The sequence below is a fragment of the Natator depressus genome, chromosome 18 (assembly GCF_965152275.1).
Source record: "Natator depressus isolate rNatDep1 chromosome 18, rNatDep2.hap1, whole genome shotgun sequence".
Lineage (NCBI taxonomy): Eukaryota > Metazoa > Chordata > Testudines > Cheloniidae > Natator > Natator depressus.
In genome coordinates this window covers 17,478,630-17,485,540 of record NC_134251.1, presented here as the reverse complement: position 1 = coordinate 17,485,540, position 6,911 = coordinate 17,478,630, and positions in this window count along the sequence as shown.

The window sequence follows — 6,911 nt, the reverse complement described above, 5'->3', positions numbered from 1 at the left end:
TGACACACATGGTTAGTTATTGGGACTACTCATGTGCCTAAAGCAACATCCTACTGGCAGTGCTGGGTCTTAAACAAGCAACATAAAGAGTGAACAATAAATCAGATTCTTAAAACTGTTGCAGTTTTAATACAAATGTTTGGTGTTTTTAGTAACATAGATGAGGAATTTTTTTATTTGCTTTATGTTGATAGCATCCCTGTTAAGATTTTTCATAATGCATGTCTGCAGTTAGTAATATGCTGATCTCCTGAGGTACTTACCCTAGCAGTTGTCTTTATTGGGCTATTAATAGCTTTACTTCTTTAATTGAACACGCTAGTCTTAAAGAGCAGTCCTAGAGTGATTTTGTAAAAAAGGCATCTTCTGGATTCAGAGACAGATCTGCTGAGTTTAGTGACAAAAATAATTTTGTACTGCTTTTTCCTCCTGTCATTCTACACGGGGGTTAGGGTCGGTGTAACTATGTCACTCAGGGGTGTGGATTTTTAACACCCCTGAGCAACGTAGTTATACCAAAGTAAGGGCATGGCTACACTGGAAACTTCAAAGCACTGCTGCGGGAGCGCTCCCGTGACAGCGCTTTGAAGTGCGAGTGTGGTCGCTCCTGGTAATCCACCTCCCAGCGCTCGGAGCCTGTCCACACTAGCACTTTAAAGTGCTCAGATTTGCTGCACTCAAGTTAGAGCGCTATAAAATGTAAGTGTAGACAAGCTCTTAGTGTGTAGTGCAGACCTGGACTAAGAGGACCCACATCTTAACAAGATGGAGGTGCATGGAAGAGGTGTGGAGTAGACCCTGAGGGATCCTAACTGGGACCTGAGCCACTAGATCAGCACAAATCAGAACATCACCGAGTGAGATGGGATGACAAACAACTTGACATAGTTTACCTTCCTTTAGAAAAGTAGCACATGCTCCTTTGACTAGCCCTTGATGCAGGCTGTAGTGTACATCACTTTCTTTGGATGCTCTCCCTGGATGTGTGGTATGAAAGCTAGGCCCTGGGTCTTGTGTTCTTCTGAGTGCTTGCTAAGAATCCTGCCCTGCTGCTTGTATGAGAGGCAGAAGATCTCTTCACTCCTCTATTCCTGACCCCTAAGCCTCCTCAGTACACTCAGCATAAGACAGGATATTTGTATTTAATCTATGGTGATGATACTCCATTTCCTCTGTAGGGGCTTGTATTCTTCTAGCATGTCCCTGAGGAAAGAATACAAGATGTGAACAAGGGTAAGGTAATGTCTCTTAACAGTAAAGGGTAAATATGTAAATGTTCAGACCTGAAGGCTTTTAAAACAATTTACAATGACTGCTGCCTTATCAGCCAAGTGGCTTGCTTTACACCCTGAAATTGCACAACAATGTGCTCCCAGAGAGATCAGCCTTTTGAAAAGTCCCTTCTGAACACTGTCCATTGTTATTCTAACTCCATGTGGTGACATAAAGTTAACTACTTGAGTGCCTGAAGGTGCACAGGTACTTGATGGTCACATTCATGGACTTTTGGATATGTGACTGTCTGCTGACTAAATGGAGTACTTGTGGCACCTCAGAGACTAACAAATTCATTAGATTTCAGAGTAGCAGCCATGTTAGTCTGTATTCGCAAAAAGAAAAGGAGGACTTGTGGCACCTTAGAGACTAACCAATTTATTTGAGCATAAGCTTTCGAGAGTTACAGCTCACTTCATTGGATGCATTCCGATGAAGTGAGCTGTAGCTCACGAAAGCTTATGCTCTAATAAATTGGTTAGTCTCTAAGGTGCCACAAGTCCTCCTTTTCTTTTTACGGATATAGACTAACACAGCTGCTACTCTGAAACCTGTCTGCTGACTGAAATGGAAAATGCTCCACAAGAGATGGACCAAAGTCATTGTGAACTTTTGGCATGAGAGGTTAGATAATGGGGCATTACAACAGATAAGATAAGTTTCTAACTCCTCCTCCAATGCCCTGGGGTGTGTGTCCTGGTCCTCATGGAAAATTCCTGTAGAATGTAACAGCAATAAAACCTGTATGATTCTATTACTCAATTACTCAAAGGTCTATAAAAATTATTCTGAAAACTTGTGGAGTTTTTCTATGTTACTTTTAAACCATAGTGCCCTAGCCCAACCAACACTGCCCTTAGAACTAACCCTTATCCCGAAGTTATGGATCTGGCTTACTGACTTTCTTTACCAACATTTTCTTCACATTGGAGACCTGCTGTGGATATGGCAGGCCTCGCATAAGATTTATACCATCTCCCCCAGACATCCCAGTTATCAAAGCCTGTAGACTGGTTAAAAAAAAATCTATAGAAAGATTAGCAATCTGTTAAATCCTATAGGAATGTTCCACAATTGTGGCAGCAGCTGTCCATAGAATAACCACTCAAAAGACTGAATTGTCAGAATTTACCAAGGAAATTGGGCCCCATGAGAAGCACTCTGTGTTCCAGTTAGTTTCAACAGAGCCCACTTCTCAGACACACATTGAAATCCATTTTGCCACTGACTTCAACAGGAGCAGAAACAGGCCTAACAGATGCAAAACCTAGAAATGATCTGGGGTTGCAAAATTCTGAATCAGATCCAAATCCAGGTCCACAAGCCAGTGTGTCCAAACCAAGGGTATGAGGTAGGCCTATTTCTAACCTCTGCAAACATTAATATGGTCTCAAAATAATGCAGAGCTCAGTAAAGTCCTGTTACTACTGCACTCTGTGTGAATATACGTGATCTGAGACTTCTTAAAAACATTTTCTCCCTACTGTCACGCAACACAGGTCCACGAAGCAAGAATACTGCCACTATTTAGCACTGACACACTGCCTTATAAATACTATAATTAATTCTCACAACCCCACAGTAAATAGTAGTCACTCCATTTTACAGATGGAGGAAGTAGAGCATAGAGAGGATAAACCATTTGGCCAAAGGCACAGAGGGCTGGTCTACACTGAAAACTTACATTGGCATAGCTACATCTCTCAGGAGTGTGAAAGATGTAGCTATGCCAACCTAACCCCCAGAGTAGACAGCACTAGGACAACAGAAGAATTCTTCTGTCAATCTAGCAAATATCTCTCAGGGAGGTAGATTAACTATAGCAACAGGAGAGGTTCTCCCGTCCCTATAGTGAATAGAGCTGTGCCATTGTAGCATTTTAAGTGTAGACAGAGCCAGAGGGACTGAGGATTTATCTATATGGGGACACTCAGCAAAATTTATCTGAATTAACTGAAGTGTGAAGAAGTGGATAAATTAAACTGTATTAAACCCCTGTGTAGACACTTTCATTCAGAATTAAAGTAATCTTAATTCGGTTTAGTTTAATTCACAGATAACCTGAATTACAGCCACACAATTTACAAGGGTTCAACTAATCCACTTTAAATTAACACACTCGTTAATTCAGATTAATTTTCTGAGTGTCCCCACGTAGATAAGCCCTGCTTGACAAAGCTGGACTCAAGGATTTTGGGCTGCCCAGGTTGTGTTCACTCCATACCCATCTCTGCCTTTTGCACTATATCACCAGACTTTTATTCATGGTGCAGAGCCCAACACAAGCGGCCAATGCTGGAAACTGAAAACCAAATGCAAAAGGGAGTGCCTTGATTATTCACTGCAGGACTATGGTGTGAAGACCTCAAATTAGTACATGCGAAAATTACTTTACCATCAGGAAAAAGAAAAGGAGTACTTGTGGCACCTTAGAGACTAACAAATTTATTAGAGCATAAGCTTTCATGAGCTACAGCTCTCTTCATCGGATGCATGAAACCATCAGGGTTTCTGACACAGACATACAATAGCAAAGAAAATCAGTGTAAAGGTTGATTCCTCTGCTATTAAAGGGACATTTTAAACTTTTAGAGTCAGATTAGCTTCTGTAAATCAGCTCTGCTCTATTAACTGCAATGGATCCACACTAGCTGGGGAGCTGACCCTATATATTATGCTTTTGTTAGCTTGCACCAACATTATTAATTATTTTATTTATTAATACTTTTCACTTTGGAATTTCAGAGGCTCAGCACCTGCCAGGATTTGGCTCATTCCCCCCATTTTACAGAAGCACAAAGACAGGAAGTGATTCACCCTCGGTGACCTAGCCCATCAGAGTTAGGACTAGAATTCAGGATTCCTGGCTCCCACCCCTGTGCTCCTTCCATTAAACATGCTATTTGCAAGCAGCCATATTAGGGGATGGCATGTAGACAAGTGCTCCATGAGAAGCTCTGAGAGGGAGGACAGTGGACCAGCGGTAAGACTCAGCGTGGTATTGTTCCAGGTGAGATTCCCTGGGGGGGGATGGGGGAGAGAATAATCTGTGGTACTTTTTGCTCAGGTGTAGCCCACTCCTTCTGCAGAGCCAGACATCAAAGTAGGCCAGCACATAACTTGGCAGCACCATAGCTCTGTCTACTCCCTGCCTCTTCCCTTCCAGTTGCAGACCTGGAGCCGCAACACAGGTAGCCATACAGTGGCCTCTGCAAGGTGGGGAGAGTGAGTCCTTTCTCTCTCCTATGTCCCTGTACAGATGCGAAAGGAACCCTTAATGACCAAATGCCAGCCCATGGTAAGCTTTGCAGGACTAGTTCAGACTCAGTATGAGCAGGTGCAAGTTAATAAGGAGGCACCTGCTGACACCAGGCCTGAACTGGGCCCTGCACTGTGTAATTTCCCAGTTATTCTCACATATTTCCCTGTCCTTAATCTTTATAGCTCAGGACATTGGCATGCAAACAGGGAATTTGCTTCTCACCCCTTCATCTGCCACAGACTCATTCTCTACCCTGGTCTGTGGCATTGCAATGGTTTCTGGGAATGTGACAATCCTGATGATGACAGCATGCACCAAAAACTTTCACTTAATCAACCTGAGCAAGTGACTTCATGGGCACACAAAACTTGCACCTGACTCTGATCTTACCCTCCCTACAATATCTCCCTTGATTTCAATGGAATTACTCCTGATTCACATCAATAAATGAAAAAGGGGCAGTAAATCCAAATTATAACAAACACAATATTCTTCCATATGGAATGTTTTTCCAAATTTCCCAGTGTTCCATCAGCAGCAGGAGGGTTTTGAAATCAATTTGAGTTTCTTTGTTTAGATTTTTTTTTTTTAGGAAGGGTACAAAACATGTAACGTATTTGTTAATGTCAGTTCTTCCAGGCAGGGACTGGGTCACACTGTGTGTTTGTACAGTAGCTAGTGTCACAAGAATCCAGTTCTTACAGGAGCCTCTGGCACAGCTTGCACAAATAATAATAATAATATGCAAAAGACAGAAGACCCAAGGGTTGGGGGAAAGACTATGACTAGGAGACATAGAGAGAAAATTAGAAACTAATCCCTTCTCAACCCCTGGATAGTCTTGTGACTGGAGCAGAGAACTAAGAATGAGGGCTCCTAGGTTCTATTCTTGACTCTGTGGCCTTGGACAAGTCACTTTACTTTTGCGCCTCAGTTTTACCCATTTTGTAAAATAACCCTTACTTTCCTCTCTGGAGGCACTGTGAAGCTTCATGTTTATCAAGGACTATAAAAGGCACCATTGTTTATCAGTTGAACGCATTGTTGACTCATGGGCTTGCCACATGTATCTGTCACATCAGATGTTTCAAAGAGATCTGACTCAGATGTACAATAATGAATGTGAAGGAAACATATCCTGATGAGTTAGGACCTAAGTAATCACAAAAGGCAGGTTTATTTATGGGCTTGGTTTGCTATGCATCTGATCCTGCCTGGTGCTGAGCATCTTCCACTCCCGAAGTTACCAAGCACCTTCTACTCCCATTGGCTTCCATGGAGACTGAAGGCACTCTGCACCTCACAAGATCAAGCCCTATGCCACTAATGTAGGTGGGGCTGTTTATCTAACCTAGAGAGAGAGAGAGAGCTTGGGAGTGGATGTGAAGAAAATATATGATCTTTAAATTCATATTATCAGAGCTCTGCTCCCAACCCAACTCCTTCTGCTAAATCCCCTAAATAGCTCCAGGTATAGCCCATTGCCCTCAGGGATTCATTCACGTAACACTTCAGCAGAAGCTTAAAGCTCACAGGTTAAACTTCACATCTGTGGAACTGTTTCTTGAACAGGAAACACATTGTTGCATATACAACAATGTTCCTGGGAATCTTTTAAATTCTGGGTACTTCACATCAGTCCAACAATGCAAAGTACCTTAAGCAGAACAGGTCTCCCTGTACATGATGAAATCGGAGATTGGAATCTACCTGTAACAAACTTGGATGTGTTCTCTCTTGCCACAGCTTTTACATTTTGCTGGATCAAGTACTTCTATTAAAATCACTATCATAAGTCCGATCTTGTAGCCCTTACTCATGTGATCAGACTGAATTAAGTAACTGGGTTTGACTTTCATCTGGTTTTATAGGAGTATAACTCCACTGACTTCAACAGAGTTACTCCTGATTTACTCCAGTACAAGTCAGACCAGCATCAGGTCCAACATTTATAAAGTCAGTGGAACTACTCATGTGAGTAAGGGTAGGGCTGAGATGTGGATGGGTGAAGAGGTGGAATATGCAAAAGACTTCTCCCCTATTTGTTAAATATGGCTCTGGCTTGGATCATTGTTTCCAAATCTCTTTGGACCCTAAACTTCTTCCCTCCACAATGTTGGAGAAGTTTGGATCTGGATCCAGATCTGGATCTGAACTTCAGAAGTTCTGACGCATCTTTGTAAGATGGATCCAAACACGGTCACCAGATCCAAGCCTCCTTGTACTTTTGGAGAAGTTTGGACCTGAACTTCCTGCCTCAGGCCCCACTCTCATTTTAATAGAAATGTAGATCCTGTTTGACTCTTTAATTCTTGGAGAGCAACATCTATCTTGTTATTTTTAGTGATGGAGGGGAAGTGTGAGGACCACTGTT